Raw genomic sequence first — 20,990 nt, forward strand, 5'->3', positions numbered from 1 at the left:
AGTTTGGACTCTGCCACTGATTCTTCATCCAGATATTCTACGGACACTGATGAAACAGATATGTATTCTGGGCCTGACTGACCTGGAAAGGAAGTTATGTGTCTGCATGTACCTCAGTTTGCCAGTACTGAAGGAAGACAGATATTGAAGTCCTCAGCTAAATCCTTTCCCAAAAAAGCAAATCTCCATTCCCTCTGCTTTTACCTGCCCAGTTCCTAATGGTATAAGACTTGTTACCTCAGCTCAGACAGACTGAGAGTTTATAAACTACTACCACATGATTACATTTGATTTCCAAAATAACCCTGTGAAGTAGGTAACCAAAGTAGTATTCTTTCCATTAATAGATAAGTTAACCAAGATTTATGGAAGTTAAATTATTTGCCCAATAGTATGGTGTGAATCTGACAATAACCTCATGAGCAGCAACAGATAATATTTACTGAGTATTTAGAATATGCCAGACACTGTGCTAGGTGCTTTTAGCTGTTATTTCATTAAGTCTCTGCCACAATTCTGAGGCAATTTAATCCCCATTTATAGATAAGGAAAGGAAATACAGGCTCAAGAGCAATCAAGTGACTTGTTAAAGATTACACAGACCATAAAGCAAAGTCATAAGACTAGTTCTGATTCCAAAACCCACATCTTAAAATCCATGCCTATACTATTTCAGAATACATTAAACAGGTATAAATAATAATGTAAATAATCAGGATTAGACACATGAACCAAGGACAATTTTTGACAGAACAAGATCTGAAAAGATATTATTGCTTTCTACAGTTTGAGGAATGTTGGCTAAAAAGACCAACAAAAATACAGAAAATCTAAATATCTTTAAAAAATTATCTCCCCCTCATCTAAAACCTACTTCTATAGACCATACTAGTACTTTATGGAACATTCTGGCATTTAGAAGATAAATTTCTTCCAATAATATGTTATTATGTCTTAATGCATAATTCATATAACCTTGAGTTCAATTATTTTCTACTGAGTGGTATCTTCCTGAAAAGTATGACAAAAATAATGTATTTTATAATTTAAACTCAGTATGTTAGAGCTTAATTTTATAATCATTTAGGTCCATTTTTCCATTAACAGAATATATAAACAATTGTTTCCATAACTGACCACTAGGAAGTGATGATGCAGCTCAATTTAGAAAAGAACCTGACTCGTGCATCCCTAGATCCATGCACCAATCATTAAAAACTAGTATTAGGGGTACCTAGGTGGCTCAGCTGGTTGAGTGAACAACGCTTGGTTTTGGCTCAGGTCATGATCTCATGGATCATAAGACTGAGCCCCAAGTCATGCTCCACACTCAGCAGGGAGTCTGCTTGAAGAGTTGCCCCGCCCCACTCATGTGTGCATGCACTCTCTCTAAGTAAATCTTAAAAAACAAAAACAAAAACTAGCACTAACTATTCCTTTTTTAGTAATATTAAAAGTACATGCTTATTTTAAAACTATTTTTCTCAACTAAAAGAAAGAGAATAATTCAGATATGTGAAGGGGGACCTAGATGTCCAGAGACTTATTTGGGAAGTATTAAATTTATATTAAATTTGACCCACCTTATAACTTAACTCAATCTCTATCCTAAATTCTCATGTTAAATGGATCTATCTCCTTCCTAATTTCTATCTCAAAACAAATGTGATTAAAAGTAATATAATGAAAATGCAGTAAAAAAAGACCAAAAGGGGGCGCCTGGGTGGCACAGCGGTTAAGCATCTGCCTTCGGCTCAGGGCGTGATCCTGGAGTTCTGGGATCGAGCCCCACATCAGGCTCCTCTGCTATGAGCCTGCTTCTTCCTCTCCCACTCCCCTTGCTTGTGTTCCCTCTCTCACTGGCTGTCTCTATCTCTGTCAAATAAATAAATAAAATCTTAAAAAAAAAAAAAAAAGACCAAAAGATCTGGAGCTGTACAGTTTAGATTCCAAATTCCTTGATAAATTGCAATGTGACCTTGAGCACAGCTATACTTAAAGCCTCAGTTTTTTTATTTTTTATTAACTCTTTTTTTTAAGATTTTTAAAAAGATTTTATTTATTTATTGAGAGAGAGAGAAAGAGGGCAGGCAGGGGGAGCAGAGGGAGAGAGACAAGCAGACTCTGGCTGAGGGTGGAGCCCAACATAGGGTTCCATCCCATGACCCTGACATCATGATCCGAGAGAAAACCAAGAGTCAGACATTCAACTGACTGAGCCAACCAGGTGCTGCAAAGGCCTCAGTTGTTTAATCTGAAAAATGAGTTTAGGGGGTTACATGATCTCATAGGTACCTTAAGGCTCTAAACTCCTACTGCTAAGTCTTAGCAGAAAGTAGTTCTAAGGACCAATATTGGGTGTTCAACACATAGGTACTTAAGAAGTACTTTCAGACTGGAAGACCAATTCTAACAAAATGTCCAGGTCAAAAAACAAACCGTTAGAATTATAGTAAATATACTACCATAATTGTGTTGGGTATGTTCACAAACTGGGATAGTAGTTACCATTTATCCATATTAAAAAGCTTATTAGGTCCCCTTAATTGCAGGTAATCCTAATTGTCATGCAAACAGATGTTCTTCAATACCCTAACATGTTTACCTGAAGATGTTCTGTAATTCATTCTCAGCATTTCCCAAAATGTATTTCTACAACAGCTACTTCATGGTTAAACAGGTTTATAGTTAGGATGAGATGTTTTTCAAACATAATTATATTATGTCTTTATAGCAGAAATTATTTTTTTTAAAGATTTTATTTATTTATTTGACAGAGAGAGACAGCCAGCCAGAGAGGGAACACAAGCAGGGGGAGTGGGAGAGGAAGAAGCAGGCTGCCAGTGGAAGAGCCTGACATGGGGCTCTCTCCCAGGACTCTGGGATCATGACCTGAGCCAAAAGCAGACGCTTGATGACTGAGCCACCCAGGCGCCCCAGAAATTATCCTTTTTTGATATAATAATGTACTCTGTGATGGAGGATAGAATATACATGATTTCCCAATACATTTGGATCAAAAAACCTTTTCTAAGGCATATCTATAAAATCTCATAGAGTTTCAAGTGCTCTAAGTGCAAATATTTAGTAATAAACATAGGTCAGCATGAAAGAAATTAGAACACTGACAAAATTTTATGAAATTTTAGTAATTTGAAATTTTAAAAAACACTAGAGTAATCCATAATTGGAATAACAGGGAATCCTAGATGGCTCAGTCGGTTAAGCTTCTGCCTTCGGCTCAGGTCATAATCCTGGGGTCCTGGGATTGAGCCCCACATTGAGATCCCTGCTCAGCGGGGAGCCTGCTTCTCTCTCCCCCCTCTCTCTGCCACTCCCACTGCTGGTGCTCCCTCCCTCGATCTCTCACTCTCTCTCTCAAATAAATAAAGTCTTTAAAATAAACAAAAAAGTTATTTAAAAATAATTGGAATAACAAAGACTTAACAGTGAAGTCTCCAATAATCCAGCAGGCATTAAAATTTTCTATGAGGCTATTAGAATGTATTTGTATTTGAGGCTAAGAAAGTAATATATTCCATCACACAGAAGGAATGGGATGAAAAAAATACTTCCTTTCTCTGAGCAGTCACCCTGCTCTTGCTAATCGACAAAGGATAGGTAAAACAGATCTAGGTCAAATGAATACAAGATTATGTTCAAATCAGAAAAGAAAGCTTGCCCATGCCCACCAGCTACCAAGATTTTTTGAACATATTTCTTTTAATAGAGCCATTAAGAAAATAAATTGACATTTCCCTTGTAAATACATGTCATTCAGAATACCAGATTATTCCAGAGCTAAAACGTATTACACCAAGACTTAAATTTTAAAAAATCTAATGAGTATATATAAAAAAAAGTTCAATTTTTAGGGGTGCCAGCCTGGCTCAGTTGGTAGAGCATGCGACTCTTGATTTGAGGGCCATAAGTTCAAGCCCCATGTTGGGAATACAGCCCACTTTAAAAAAAAAAAAAAAAAAGTTGATTTTCAAATCCAACTGAAAAAGGAATCAACACCTAAAATTAAAGAACTAATGAACACTCTAACTAAAGGGATTAGTTTTTAGTTTCATTCTTGATGCTTTATAAGGTACAAGGCTTCATAAATACAAATTAAGTGATATAATCAAACTCAAATGTTACATTGTGATTTTTTTAAAAGATTTTATTTATTTATTTGACAGAGAGAGAGAGAGCGTGCACAAGCAGGGCTCCGAGTGGCAGGCAGAGGGAGAAGGAGAAGCAGGTTCCCCGCTAAGCAGCCCCACAGGGGGCTGGATCTCAGGCCTGTGGGATCATGACTTGAGCAGAAGGCAGATGCTTAATGGACTGAACCACCCAGGCGCCCCGTGATTTTTTTAATTAAAATATTTGATCGAAAAGAACCTCTATAAATGAACTGGTTTTGGCTTTCAGAAAACTACATCAGCATACATTTTATTCCTTATACTTATAAATGATTTTAATTCTGATAGAACTGGGCCTATATAGCCTTTACAATTTCTGGTGAAAATGGTAACGTAAAGATGGTGTGGCCCCTTTCTCCTCTTGAAAAATCTCAAAACAACTAGAAGAATGAGAAACAGAAGCAAAATCTACATCTCCATCCCTAACCACATATATGAGAAAGGCAGCCACACGCAGAGAAGGTAAAGAGATGCTGGAAGATGTCAAGCAAGAGATAAGTTTGCAGCTTCACATCTCAAAAGTATCACAGCTCAGTTCTCTAAAGTGTACATGGCATAGCCAAAAGGGCAAGCCCAACAACCCCTTGTTTGGCACATCTGAAGGTTTCACAGACTTCATCTTACATTATTGACACAAGAGAGTCAGAACTGAACAAGAAAAGGGGTACATCTTCCACTAAGAAAAACAAATCATTGTACCTTAAAGAGAATTTTTGTGAGGCACCAGCATGGCTTGGCCCATACAGCATGCAACTTTTTCTTCTTAGAGCATGTGACTCTTGATCTCAGGGTCCTGAGCTCAAGCCCCACATTGGGTATAAAGATTACTTAAAAATAAATACATAAATAAATACATAGACTTATTTGAGAACCTAGGCAAAATCATTACTACCCAAAAAACTGGAGAGAAGGAAGGACTCAATGCTAGAAAAAGTATAGCAATACCTATAAAAACTTCAAGGAAAAAAAGTATGACTCAAGAATTTATATCAAGTCTAACTATACAGTTCAGCATAAAAGCAACAGTTAAATAACATTGAATATGAAAACTCAAGGAATACTGTTCCTATGAACTGCTCTTGAAGAAAATACTAATTGACAAAATTCAACTATCCAAAGGATAATAAGAAAAACCATGAAAAAAGGACAAGTTTTGAGCAGAGAGTCCATTTAATTATTGGCCTTAGACTTGGGGGAAGGGGGGAAAGAAAAATTTATGGCTACAGAATATAATGTAAATGTTACAATCCCCAAAAATGAAGAGGAAATGGACTGAGGTGTGCTTCCACCTTTATAGTGCACTGTTTTACACCTTTACATATACTTCACCTGTTATACCTTGATTTAGTTCTTAAAAGATGAGGAAATAAGCTGTAATAATAATACTGTAATAAATACAGGCAAGCTAAATACACTCATTAAAAGAAAAAGTCTCAGGTTAGATCATAAAACAAAACATAACTGTATGAATAAAAGATCCATACTCCCCCTGCCCCAATCTGAAAGGATGAAAATGAAGCACAGGCCGACTATGTTCAAAGTAACAGGCATTATATCTGCACAAAGATATTCACTGTAGCACTATTTGTAACAGCAATATATTGAAACAAACTAAATGTCCATCAACAAGGGCCCTCTGTTATGGTTAAATTATTCACTAATATACTACACAGTTACTAAAAAGAATGCTGCAACAACCATGCACCAGTATGAAATAAGCTGAGACAGCAAAACATACTAGCTACAGTAAGGGCTCTGCAGCCACTCTCGGGAGTTCCAAACCCTACAGCTTCCCAACTTACTAACATGTTCAAGTTTCTATGCCTCAGGTTCCTTCTCCGTATGAAGGGGATAATAATATTACCTGCCTCTGAAGGCTGTGAAGATGATTAACAATGAATTCCAAAAAACTTGTTAGAACAGTATCTACAACATATAGAACACTGTGTAAGTATGAGGTTTCTTATAGTTAAGAGCAAAAAATTCAGCTGTAGAACAGCATCATATGCTACCATTTATTAAAAAAATCCATACCTATGTATGTAAAAAGTATATGTATAAAATACCTGTGGAAGTACACACAAAACTGGTAGTGGTTTCCCAGGAAGGGAAACTAAGCAGAAGAAGCCGCAGAGTGAAAGATTTGCTTTACACTTCTGTAACTTTTAGATTTTTACCTTAAGCATGTAATGACTAGATAAAAATTACTACTTAAATTTAAAAACTCTGAAGAATTTAAGTTCACTGAACACAGTGCTACTCTGAGGTACTTTTACTCAGATCAGAGGTCATAAATTACACTCTGAGAGACAAATGCATTTCCCCAAAGCATCTACAAAAGTTCAGATATTTAATGTTACGATATAAAATACAAAAATTTATCTTTGGAGACAACACTACAAAGACATTTGCAAAAAAGTGTTCACAGCAATGTGCATATACGTAGCACAACACAGGGAATAACCTACATGTTCATCAATAGTCTCAATACATTATACTGCCACACAACAGAATATCATACAGACATTTAAAATGATAGCATACACATGTAATACAAATTTATGTATAAAAGTGTCCATTTTGCGTTAAATGGTAAACAGTCAATTATGGACTCTTTCCATACAAGAATGCAGATATACGTCATTTCTTTTCATTGTTATGACTTGTGCTACAACTATACCATAATTTACTTAACCATTCTCATATCGACTGACATTTAGGTTGTTTCTATTTGCCTTTTTTCATTTTTTTTTTAAGATTTTATTTGAGAGAGAGCATGCACCTGTGCACACACTAGAGGGCAGAGGGGAAGAGGGGGAGAGAGAATCCCAAGAAGACTCCATGCTGAACATGGAGCCCGACACAGGGCTCAATCCCATAACCCAGATATCATGCATGACCTGAGCCGAAATCAAGAGGACACTTAACCAACAGAGCCACTCAGGCATTCCTTCATTTACTTTAAATTAAAAATATGTATAGTAGTAGTAGCAGCAGTAGTAGTAGTATTTTGGTCAGTAAATAGTATTTGTTGAGCATAAATCTTCACATATAGGAACTAATATTTCTGTAAGGCAGATACCTGAAAGCGAAGTATCTGGTCAAAACTAATACGCATTTTAAATATTTATAAGTAGTTCCAATTGGTCTCTTTGAAAGAGACTGCATCAATTTATACTCTCCCAATCTTGCCATCATTTCAATCTTTTTCACTTCCATCAACCTGGTATATGAAAAACGATATATTTTAACCTACATTTCCATGCTTAGTGAGGGCAAACAAACCTTTTTTTAAAATTTTTTTTTAGATTTTCATTTATTTGAGAGAGTGAGCAAGCACAAGCAGGGGAGGAGTAAAGGGAAAGAAAGAAGCAGGTTCCCTGCTGAGCAGGGAGCCCCACGTGGGACTAGTTCTGGGACCATGACCCCAGCAGAACGCAGACACTCAACCAATTAAACCACCCAGGCACCCCCAAATCTTTCCATTCTTCCACTGTTTGTGGTATTAACAAAACACAGACAATGGCTACTACAATAACAAACATAGTTTTAATTTTTCATTTGCCAATATTTAACAATTGGGAACTTCACTACAATCCAGACCTTTACTTCTCATTAAAAACTAAAAAAAAAAAAAAAAAAAAATTGGGGGTACCACTGGGTCAACATATCTTAATACAAAAATCAACTGGTACTGAACAGAAGCTGTGCCTTCCAACTCAACCTTACTGTGTTCACTCATTTATGTTACCTGCCTGGTCTCCTACAGGAATTTAAGTTTAAGACCCCATTTCTATGGAGTTATTTGGTTATATACTAATTATCAGGATACTTTGTATGAAGGATATTAATACCTTTTCTTACATATTTATGTCATATATATATTTCCTCTCTGTGGATGGCTTTTAACTTAATCATAGCATTCATAAATATATATAAAATCTTAAAAGTCTACAACACCCGGGGCGCCTGGGTGGCTCAGTAGTTAAGCGTCTGCCTTCGGCTCAGGGCGTGATTCCAGAGTTCTGGGATGAGCCCCACGTCAGGCTCTTCTGCTATGAGCCTGCTTCTTCCTCTCCCACTCCCCCTGCTTGTGTTCCCTCTCTCGCTGGCTGTCTCTCTGTCAAATAAATAAATAAAATCTTAAAAAAAAAAAAAAGTCTACAACACTCATCAAATGACAGCAATATTTATCCTTGGGTATTAGGATGTTTGTCACTTTTCTTTATCTCTATTATTTTTTTAAATGTATAAAATAAGCATCGATTCCTTTTATAATCAGGGAGGGGAAAAAAGCCATCTTCATTTGAAACAAAAAATTCTAACAGTGATAGTTTGTTGACTTTTAAACTAACAAAGGATAAACAGGTTATGTTGACTTTTAAACTAACAAAGGATAAAGCTAATTAAATATTTATAAAGAATACCTCAATGTGTAATACAAGAGGAGGTCAACATAATAATCAAAGCCCATATGTATTAGTTCGTGATAGCCCATGAAGAATATATCCAGCACTTAAGATCTGAATTATAATATTTTTACAAAAGATATTCAAAAGTGCATGGACTGATCTGATTCACACTGAAGTTATAAACTAAGATTCTGAATACTGATACTTCAGAAAAACAGGCTGTAAATATAAAAACCACATTTTCAGTGCTCAGTTGGTTAAGGGTCCGACTTTTGATCTCAGCTCAGGTCTTGATCTCAGGGTCCCAAGTTCAAGCCCCATGTTGGGCTCCACGCCCAAAAGAAATGTATTTTCATTCAGATATTTTCTTTAATACATACTAAGTGTTATGCACTGTGCAAGGTGCTAATTATGAAATAATAAGGCACACAGTACTTGCCTTTAAGCTTATAAACAAGTGGAAAAGGCAAGAACATAATGTGGTAAGAGCTGCTGAATCACAACGAGAAGGAACTTAAACCAGTCTTGGAGGCTGGAGAAATAAGGAAAGGCTTCTTAAAAAGAGAACATCTTAAGAGAAATCAAGTAAAAAGGTGGGAGGGGGTCAGGAATCCTGCAGTTACCCTGACTCTTCTCTCTCCAATTCTCATATCCTAACAATCACCAACTCTTATCTATTCATCCTTCTAAAATTTCTCCTGACTCTTCAACTTCTCCTTTTTTTCACTGCCACTACCCTGGCTCCAGGGTATACTAAATTCTCTCCTCCAACAGTTTTGTAACTGGTCTCACCACATCAACCCCTCCATCCTGTTCCCAACCTAATCACTATACTATAATTAACACTGATCTTTTGAATACTCAAATCTAATCAAGTTACTGTCCAATTTAAAACACTTGGGGAAGAGTGGGTGGTCCCCACAAACCTAGCCCTCAGGATAAAATCCAAAATTCTTACCAAGCCTTTTAAGACTTGGCCCCCCTTACTTCTGCTACAATGCCAGTATTTTCTACCTTGCATTCAGGTCATATGAACTTCCTTCAGATGCCATACCAGGTCCTGCTACCTTCTGTTGCCAGGACTTTACTCAAGCTATTTCCTCCTGTCAGAAACATAGGTTTAGTTCTTCACTGAGCTAACATATATTCTTCAGATCTCAGCTTAGAGGTCTAGGAAGACTTTTGTGATCACTCAAAAGCCTTTCTGAATACACCCTCCTAAGCTTGCTCCCACTTAAAACTGCCCCATCAGAATACTTACCACACTGTGTAAGTGCCAGGTTAGCTATCTTGACTCCCTCATTTAAAGTAACGGGAAAATAGGGACACTTTTGCCTTTTTCACAGTCACCTTCTAGCACTTAGAAACAATACCCAGTATATATAGCAGTAATATTTACTGAAATAATTATAAGTATCTGTTACCTTGGCTTTATCTACCCTACTAGACAGCAAGCACCTTACACAAAGAAGCAATTTTTACTCTACAAAGAATGCTACAACTTCAAAGATATTATGAACTTTTTATTAAGTACGTAAGTGCTCAGTAAACACTTGTTGATTGAAGATAGTTGAACAATACACAAAACCCTTGTCCCATGCAGTTTCCCTAAATTCTACTTAAAATTAACTCTAAGTCACTCCGATTTTGATACAAACACCTAAAAATGACAAGATTTCAATTGTATATTCCTTTGTTTAAAAATAGTTTAAAGGACAAAAATAAACCATTCTCCCCTCCAAATCACATAAAGCTATACATTTTTTGTAGTTCAAGACTTCAAAAGGAATCTTGAAAACTGAAAGACCAAAGATCAAAAAAGCACCCAAAATTAACATGCTCAAAGGAATGTTATTCATACAGAAATGGAAAAAAATAACATTCTTAAATAGCATGAATGAGCCTAAGATACGTGTAGTTTTCATGGAGGGTAAAGAACTGTGAAAAAATAAAATGTTCTATACTACCCCATGCTAATAAGAATTATGTCAAGAGCATAGAGGTATAGCACCTTCAAATTCATTCATGTAACTTTTTTATCCCTTTGGTGAGGAGGTAAGATGAATTGTTTAGACCGGCATGGAGAGACAGGACTAATTTATTTTACATAGTAGCAAATACATAAGAGTTTTTAGGGAAATCTGTATTTTTTCTTATGGAAAAGTCTAAGATTATGAAATTCTGATTCTGGGCAAAGTTCTGAGAAAAGAATTGCAAATTCCTGTTTACCCAACCCACAATATAAGCCATAATTGGGATTACAACTCTCCTGGACAACACTTCAACTCACCATATATATAAATTGCAAGATTCTACAGCAAAGCCTCAAAATAAAAGGCAGGGGTGGGGTAGGAGGGATTTATATGTCTCAATGGACCTAAGATACAATAGTAAACATCAAATATCATGGCCAAACATTCTCTTAAAAGCTCTTATGCCACCCAAACAACTCTCCTAAAAAGACTGACCTGTCAATGTTTGCTTTAACTGCCTTTTTTGCCAAGGAACTCAAAACATGTCACACACACAACTTAAGTATTTTCCAAATATAGGTTACTTTTCATTTACCATGTGCAAATGGGCAATAAAGAAAAAAGCTGATTACCTAATTATCATGTAAAGCACAAAGAGAAAATGTAATTGCTATCTTAGTTTATATGCACTAAGATGACTACAGTATTCAATAAAGTATTTTCAACTTAAAAAAAATGATTTTCAGCATTTTTAAGCTAAACATTAACTTCCTCCAACTGCTTCATTTTTGTATGTATAAACTCACATTCCCTCACTAGGTCTTATCTCATTATAAATCCTTCCCATTACTCTGTAAATTATCAGAAACTGTCAGAAAAATGTAAACAAAAATAAATATATTATACATAGCAAGATTAGAAGATACGTGGTTTCAAGGTAGGTATCTTACATTTAAGAATCAGTATTTGGCAAGTTGCCATTCGTTTTTGTGCCTGGCTGGCTCAGTGGGTAGAGCATTTGACTTGATCTCAGGGTCATGAGTTCAAGCCCCATGTTGGATGTGGAGCCTACTTTAAAAAAAAAGAGAGCAAATTTGTATAGTCCATTTTTGAGACTATTTAGATGAAGACCATATGCTCAACTAATTATTTTATTTACCTACTTATCCTGTCAGTTAAAATAGGATTTACAGAATGCATTTTGAGCTTTAAAGATATAATCTCATTATCTCTGTATTATATTTTTTAAAATATCCCAAAGCAAAAATATTCCCCAATCAAGATCAAAAGAAATATACTGAGCAGCCAGGCACAATTTAAGGTTAATAAGGCATTTCTCCCATCAGAAGCTACTCAAAATATTGAAAGGCAGCCCTTGCTTACATTTTTGAAACACATAAAAGGTCATTATTTTTTAGGTTAACACATTAGACCCAACCAATATGTACTATCTTGTGAGTATAATCCCAAAATGAGTCTCACAGTTTACAGAAATTTTGACATAAAAAATTCTTATATCACAAAGATGTAAATCATTTAGTAATTTGCAGGTAGCAAGTGATAGGATATTTAAATCATGCCAGAAAGAAAAAACATTTTTGGGGAACACTTAATTTTACTCTCAGAAGCAACGCAAATATTATCAGACTCTTAGTTATAAAAACTGGATAATAATATAGTCAGGAAAGAGATGAGCTAATAAAATTATTTTTAACACACGAATCCACCACTTGTGGATTATCAATTTTTAGAGAATCTGAATATAATAAAATATAGCAAAGCTTCAATTTTATTAATTTCAACTTTCTTTAATGAAACAAAAATCTTCAAGATCTTGCCACAGGATCATTATTATTTTATCAATTATGATTAAACGCACACACACATGAAAATGTCAGGTATAATTGAGTTCCAGTAGAGAAAAGGCCGGATAAAATTTTTTTTGTAAGATTTTATTTATTTGACAGAGAGAGAGAGGGAGCGAGCAAGCACAAGCAGGGCCAGCGGCAGGCAGGAGAAAAGCAGGCTCCCCGCTGAGCAAGGACACCAACGCGGTACTGGATCCAGGACCCCAGGATCATAACCAGAGCCAAAGGCAGCTGCTTAACCCACTGTGCCAACCAGGTGCCCAATTCTTTATATTTTTTGTATACAACTAGTTATGCATTAAGGCATTACTCACAGAGCTAACTCAACAAGAATTACATAGCTGACTTTTAAAGCAAATTTATTCTTTCCTTTTCTGTATTATAAAAATCTTTAAATTGGAACATTTAACTCTAATATCTGCATGCTTTTAAGATTCATGCAGATTAACTCAGTCCCTTTAATTAATAAGATGGCAAAGCTTCTGTTTTATCAAATGCCTTTACAACCATACTTTCCTGAACAATGAATATGAACTAGCAGATTTCATTCTTCACAGTTAGTAGCTAATCAGTTTCAGTACCTGGTTCTCATAGGCTGACATAATGCTGCAATGTTTCGGTTGCACAACATTCCCGGGGAAATGTTTAGAATTATTTCCAGTGAAATTTTTAAGTCCTGTACACAAGCATCATGGAAATGTTTAAATCAGAGTTCTCAAACTTCTTAGATAAAAATTTTAATTGAATTTTTAAAAATTTTGTTTCAAAAATACTCCATTTTTTTAAAAGTCATTTTTCTCAAGCCTAAAAACAATTCTTGCTTTTCTTGCCTTATTTGCAACTTAAAACATCACCACCTGATGTATGTCATTCACTCACTAATCACCATTATATCTGATCATCGTTTTAGCTTCTTAGTACTCAACACTAAGCCTGACAGTCTCACATGTTTTGGAGACTTGAATACACTTTGTTCTTGTCCCAAATACTCATGTTCTGTGTGTACTACTATAAGCTATTATATAACAGGGGGTGGGGAAAATTAAAAAATACTGCAGCACTACAAGCCATTTAGCATGCTGAGTTCCCACAGTTGCTTAGTGGGTGTTCTGAAACTAGGCCATATTTCTAGTATTAAGAATTTCAAATCACTACTTCCAAAGTACAGAAATAAATGTCTTCAAGATTAAATCATAAAACCTTACTATTTTAAGCTGCCTAGTATATAAGTATCCTATTTCTATGAGTTTAAAATGGTAATTAACACATGGTAGATAAACCAGTATTTGTTTTAGCAACAAGAAATAACCAGCTTTTCTACCCTTACAGAATCATAGAATTCAACAGATTACAATATTAAGACAAAGTGCAGTTTATCTGAATAAGAACTAAAGCCCTTAGGTAAAATTCTGAATCCTTTACCCCAAAAGATATATAAACAAAATTGGAATTAAATATAATCTCTTTCAGGTCACCCAATCTGTTAGACTCCACATGATTGCAGCAAAGAATTACAACCCCCAACCTAATTTTTCCAGTCCAGGTGACCAAGAAATACCAAAAAAAAATAAAGCTTACTCTTTTTAACAGAGTAAAAGTTGCAGAAATCCTTATGTCATTTTGTTATATCACTGCAACAGATACGTTTTTTTACTCAAAACTAATGAAAAACATGTTACTCAATTTTACATATTTCATAGCTAAGTAAGGAAAGAAACAACATAGTAGGTATAAAATCTATTTCTACAAATTGTGAAGTACTTATATTGCAGTGATTCAGTACTTTCAGATAATTATTTGCTTCAAATTAATTTTACTCAGTACTTATGGTGCCTACTATGTCTCACCTCATTAAGCTTGACATTGTAATTTTTTAATTGCATCATTTTAGATAAAAACCTCTCCCAAATACAACACATGGTCCCGTGTAATCTTTAACAAAACTTACTAACAGCAATTAATCTCGTCTTCATGATCTTCTATCAGCATTACTGTTATATTGTTCTATATATAAAATAAATGATGCCTTGAAAGATTCTACGTTTATCACAACATTAAGTTGCCTTAAACTGCCATTTTAAAAAATTGTCTCGTATCTCATTTTTAAGTGTTTTTCCCTCTGCTCTCATTTTCAACTCTCTTATGACCTCTAGGAGATATCCCAGTCCTTTTTTACATCTGGTTACTAACCTTTTTTAAATTGTACATTAGGAGTAAAAAGAAAAAAAAATCCTTCAATTAAGGCCTGTGAGGGTTTAAAAGCAGAAAATATGTTTAAGACCAAAAGCACTATGACATCTCCTTGTCCTTTTTAGTGGTCTGTTTGTTTTGGAGCTCACGACTGTTAATTTTAGTCACTTCTTTTATTAGGAGCCTACAAAGTCTAGACATTATACACTGGAGAAATGGTAGTAAAGAAGACAGATGTACTCGATGCTATCATGAAACTTACAGTCCAGCAAAAAAGACAGACATTAAAAACATTATTACAAAAATGTTAAAAAAGATTAAGTGCAGGTGTCAAAGGACCTTAGAACAGAAGAATCTAAGGATCAAAGAAGGCCTCCCAAAGGATGTGATACAGAGGCCAGAAGGGTGATTGGGTCAGCCAGGTGAGAATGCAGGAGGTTGTATCTATCCAAGGAGATGAAACCTGAAAGTTTTAGTTTCCTAATAAATAACCTTGAGATAAATGCGGTGATGTATAATTTATAACGTAGGGGCACCTAGCTGGCTCTGGTGGTTAAGCATCTGACTCTTGGTTTCATCTAAGGTAATGATCTCATGGGCTGTGGATCAAGCCCCACATCAGGCTCCTCGATCAGCAGGGAGTCTGCACAGAAAGATTCTCTCCCTCTGCCCCTCCCCCCTGCTCACTCTCATGTGCGCTCTCTCCCTCTCAAAATAATTAAACAAATCTTTTTTTTTTTTTTGGTGTATAATGTAATTGCTAAACTGTGAAAATTTTAAAAAGGAATTTCTCAAGTTTCTGTAACAAAAATAACTGGAAGGATCAAAAGCAATAATAATAAAAAGCAGTGTGAGAAGGTTTTAAAATGAGAAACCATGGCACTTTGGAGGGAACAGAGTTTGGAATGGCAAAAAAAATGGCCTCAAAGGAGTATCAAATCATACTATATGGAAAATTACTTAATATTCAAGTTCAGAGAACTTTTAAATCATATAAGCCACACAGAGACTTCTACCAGGATATAATTGCTGATGATACAGTCTGACTTACCCAAATGAAAGAGTGGCACTTTGAAATAAGTATGAAAGGTGGAGGTTTTTAATGCTCTCAGAAGAGTGAATTTTATTTTTTTAAGTTTATTTATTTTTAGTAATCTCTACACCCAAGGAGGGGGTCGAACTCATGACCCCAAGATCAAGAGTGGCATGCTCTTCCAAATGAGCCAGCCAGATGCCCCCAGAAGAGTGAATTTTAAATGTTTGTACAGTACAAACTTACCACTGAGTTCTAAAGAGGTTCATAAATGTTACTCTTAACATGATGCATAAATGTTGAGAAAAAGATATTTAAATTGACTTTGAAACATAATTATCCAAGGCCTAAAGCTGGGGATTATTCCGCATCAGGCTGATATGTTCTCCTTGTATGTAATTAACATATTAACGAAAAATATACTTAGTTAAAAGGTTTAAATAATAACTTGAAGCAAATCCCCAACATTCATGCAGATCCACAGTTCAAGGCCCACATTAAATAAAACACAAGAAATAACAATCTCTAAAAATACATGCTTTCATGAATGCCTACTAAAATACTAAATCATACACAGAATCCAAATTGCTATTCACCTGCAATTCTCCAAATGTACGGTAACATCTCTAACTTCTATGCTTTTTCTGTCCATTCTATCCTACTTACCCCGAAAGAGTTAGTTCAAGGCCTATCTTCCAGCAAGCATTGCTCGTTATACATGCAATCTGTGTCTTAACTCATCTGAGTTCTCCAGCATATACTGCTACCAAAGCACTTGTCACATTGTAAAACAATTTACTATTGACTTGCACAGTTCATGCAACAATCTGTGAACTTTCTGAAGGGAGAAAACATAATGCATTTATCTATGTGTCCTCAGAGCCTGGGATGTACATGGCACTTAGCAGAAGGTCGATGACATTATGAATATGAAATTATAATTAGTAAGAAATATTTACAGAACAAAATTTTAAAGTTACCTTAAGGAGTATTTACAAAACTGCGACAGTCTTGAAAGCAGGAAGGAGTGTTGTACAACACAAAACTGGAAACTGAGGAAGCGCAAATTTAACTGATAATATTTAGAATTTGGAGTTAATTTCATCACTCAGAACAAGTAATTTCTACTTTACCTCCAAGACATTACAAAAATCAAAAGAAAAAAAGATTCATCTTTATCAACTGTGAATTACTTAATCAAAATTGAAGGATTTACAAATAGTATTTGAGGGCAAATAAAGTGCTTAAAATTTTTAAGTGTTCACAGTGCTATAAACATTAGAAGACAAGCCAAAATACTTCATAAAAGTCTTTCAGGTTCATTTCACATAGGGACCAATTATACCCACTTTTAAGGTCTCCTTTAATGTTTTAGCTTCAAGCAGTATATTCATTCTTTCCGGTAAAAGAACCCTTACCTTTTACAGCATGCAATACTTTCTGCAATCAATTCTGATCTTTAGAGAAGTTGGAATGAGATATATAGTGTGAAATCTAATTAGTTCTTTTAAATCCTGATAATGGGAATTTCATACTTTCTCAGAAAACACATATGTTACCAACATCTCAAAAGCTAAAGAGTCCTTTGTAATTAGAATATTCTTTTCATGTGTTACAACTTTGATTTGCAGAATTAAAGATGCTGTGCTAAAAAGATACGAACCAGGAGAAAGTACCAAAGAATGAGCATTAGTTTACCTCAAAAATAATGCAATTACCTATTTTAGAACATAAATCAGTTTTTCCAACTTATCCTTGTTTCTTTCAACCTTCACTGATTGCAATTACATTTCAGAACACTCTATATAAAGTTCAAGCATTCCATAGGTCACCTTGTGACTTAGAAATTTTTCAGACTTTAAAAGTCAGTGTAAACAGAGCTAGGAAAACACAAAATTTTAACTAGTATATTGTCAGAAAAAATATTTTCAGAAAGATTTATATGGCCTAACTTTGATGTGGTATAACTAGTAGACAAAACAAAATTCAGAACACAGGGATAGCAACTTTTTTTTCTTAATAATTCAGCCTACGAAAGATTTAGCTTTAAATTATAATATGCCAATACATAATATAAAATACATGAAGAAATCTAACAATAAGCAAAAAAGCAACCAGTTTAATATCTGCAGCACTCACTTCTCAAGTATCATGTGAAAGTACTTAATATATCACTCTGCTGCTAAATTGTAGCTAATTTCTAACTAATCTATGTACAACAAAATATTTACCAATTCCCTATTGTCTTATTATGAAATGTCAAAGTGTTTATTCTATATCTAAATTTCCTCTCCTAACTGAACTGATATTTTAGAAACTAATTCAAGAACATTTCCACCAAGGCCAAAATATAAACCTCAGAACTCACTGAAGGATTTACGGGTCAATCTGTTTGGTTTTACTATGTTTTGTTGGGTGTGGGGGCTGCTCTTGTTTTGGGTTTTTGATTATAAACATAGATTTTATGTTTTCATACATGAATGATATGTAAATGATACAAGAATAATATAGTAAACTGAATTCTAAAGATATATTCTTTCAACTTCCAAAAAATACTCATTCTTATACCTGCACACACAAGTTAAGGTTTATTTTTAATCAAAAACACAAGTTTATTTTTATATTTAAATAGGAAAAAATCTAAAAATTGAATTGTTTAGAGAACACAAGTCTTACAGAAATATTAAATTACACAACAAATACTGATAATCCAGCATATTTTCAAAACAAATAGGACTGCCTGGATAACAAAGAAATTCAAATTTATTTGCCTTTCCCCCACATAGCTAAGGCAAGTCAAAAAATATACCAGCAGAGGGGCGCCTGGCTGGCTCAGTCAGAAGAGCACACAAATCTTGATCTTGGGGTTTTGAGTGCAAGCTCCATGCTGGGTGTAGAGATTATTTAAAACACACACACACACACACACACACACACACACACACAACAGCTATTCAGAAGGCATCTTTGGGAGTATTCCACATAGAATTCTAGTTTATGTCTCCCTGAACATGGAACTAGCCCTGTCCCAATCACTGAAGAAATAGTAATACTTAAACAGCACAATTCCATCAATATAACACAAGAATTTTTAATTTTGGTGTTCCTTTTGTTTCAAATTTCTGACTGGTTTGTAATTCACTAGTTGTACAAGTGTGGCTACAATTATCAAAACACAGCTCTGATCAACTTTCTGAATAAGGTAGTTTAAAAACTTTTTAAAAATCTAGCTGCAAGGTATTAATATATCTCTTAATATCCCCTTTAAAACTTAACAACTTTTAACAAGAGATCAATAAGCAAATGCCAACCTGAGAGTAAATGTAGTTGTTTCTTCAAAACCTAAACAAACACACTAAGAAAAAGTAGTAATCTTACCGATAGGTTAGGTCCACCCCTCAAAACTGGCATTTCAAGAATATACTTTTTTACGTTAGCTTTATATTATATTCAAGCCATTTGAAAGTTACAAACCTTAAAGCCTTTACTTGTCTAAGATCTATTTTTCAAATGTATATTCATAATTAAACAAAAGCTTCAGTGTACCTCATGTTCAAATAAGTATTCAAAAGATTTATCATATGCAATCTAAATTCCATAGGTAGGGAATGGCTATATATATATATAATTTTTAAAAATTCTTGTCACTATCACATAGAAAGTCTTCAAAACTTGATAAATTCAAACTATAAATGTATGAATCTTACAAATTGTACCCAATAGCTAAGTTTCTTCCAAAATACATTGACAGTTATAAGAGCTATGGCACGGAAGGGCCAGGGTAGAAATTAGTACACTAATAAACTGAGGTCTTTATAATAAGATAATTTTTCAGTGTTAATGCTATATTTAAATCCGAAAATACTTGGTTACACAAGTATACCCTAGGATTCCGAAAAACAAAAAATAAGTTTTAGATCCAGTAATCCCTCTCAGTAGATACCAGAAGCTGACATTTATGAAGAAGTGTACCAATTGCACAGGCGAAAGCTACAGACTGTTGGTAGTTATCATGATGGAAGCAAATACTATACAGTACACATCTACAACCCAATTTTGCTTCAGCATCCCCAGAGACTTAAAAAACATTTCTTTGGGTAGGTTGCAAAACATTGCTTCCTCTTTTATGCTCATCACCCCCATTATGATACAAAGCTACAGACAAGAAAATCAAATCACCAACTGTAAGGAATGAAAGCTTAAAAACACAAAAAAGCATCTTCTTTCCAACTCCCGAATCGGTATTCATCCCACCTGTTTGTAAATCCATACTAACACAATAACACAAAACCTCTGCTGATTTAAAAACGGGGGGGGGGGCAATTAAAGGTTTGAAGTCATTCTTCTTCTACCTAGGCTTGGGGCGGGGGAGGGGGATGGTACAAAACAATGGATACTGAGGGGCTGGGGGAAAATCGTTTGGTCCTGAAGCCTCCAGCGTTAAGAGGTTGGGGGGGGGGGGGCGGAGGAAGGAGGGGAGGAGATAGAGTACTTTTCCTCTATTCCTAAAAGCTACCGCGGAAAGAAGCTGCCACCAAGCAAGTACAACAGGGCGGTCTTGGATGCTTACAACTCGCCTCACCAGGCAACATACCCAAAGCCAACTCGCCACTCTTCACCGAAAGGACAGAAGGGGAGAGAGTGGTGGGCTTTGGGGAAGGGGCGAGGAAATAGCCCACCCCGCACCACTAGCACTGCGCCATGGCCCCCGCCAACGATTTACACGCCTCCTGGACGCCCACGGGGCGCCCCGCAGCCTGAGCCAGGTGCCCCCGAGGGCAGAGCCGAGCAGGGCCGTCCTCCGGGCGCCCCTGGCCCGCGCACTTGCGCCGGCTCGCCCTCGCCCGGGCGCTGCCCCGGCCGCCCGCCGCCACCGCAGGCCCAGCCCCGGCCGCTGTCAGAGCCGGCCGGCTCACTCTCGGCTCCCGGCTGCGGGCCCCGCACCAGAGCCGGCTCCGAGGGCCCGGCCCTCCCTGCGACAGCACCCAGGAAAGCGGCGGCGGCGGCGCCTCCTAGGGCCCCAGCCCCTCGGGCCTCGCCCCGGCCCCGCCGGCTCTAGCCCCTCAGGGCGCGCGGGGCCTCCCCCTACCGACAGCCAGCTGGACCGCCCGACGGGTAGGAAGGAAGGCAGGAAGAACCGACCAACAACCACCCTCCCGCCTCAGTGGCCCCGGGTTACCGTCAGGAGCCCCAACTCCGCCATCCTCCTCGCTCGCCCTCCTTCCTCCTCCTCCTTAGAAGAGACGCTGCCCAACTGCCGCCCCCCGCCCGCCCCTCCCCCACTCGCCCCGCCCCGCCCCGCCCGCCCCTCCACACACTCTCGC

At 36.4% G+C, this 20,990-nt stretch overlaps 1 protein-coding gene across 2 annotated transcripts in view; it reads right to left on the bottom strand.

Annotated features, from left to right (window-relative positions):
- SHOC2 (SHOC2 leucine rich repeat scaffold protein) overlaps positions 1-20,990 on the bottom strand; it is a 92,332-nt gene that overhangs the window by 70,634 nt on the left and 708 nt on the right. Inside the window, exon 1 of one of the 2 annotated variants that reach the window (XM_045803087.2) lies at positions 20,846-20,944. The exons of the other annotated variant lie outside the window; for it this stretch is intronic. The gene's annotated coding sequence lies outside the window, so the exon portion shown is untranslated. Of the gene's footprint in view, positions 1-20,845; positions 20,945-20,990 lie in introns of those variants that run through there. 2 annotated transcript variants of the gene reach the window in all.

This window comes from Ursus americanus, chromosome 6 (assembly GCF_024610735.1).
Source record: "Ursus americanus isolate L20-20 chromosome 6, mUrsAme1.1.p, whole genome shotgun sequence".
Taxonomy (NCBI): Eukaryota; Metazoa; Chordata; class Mammalia; order Carnivora; family Ursidae; genus Ursus; species Ursus americanus.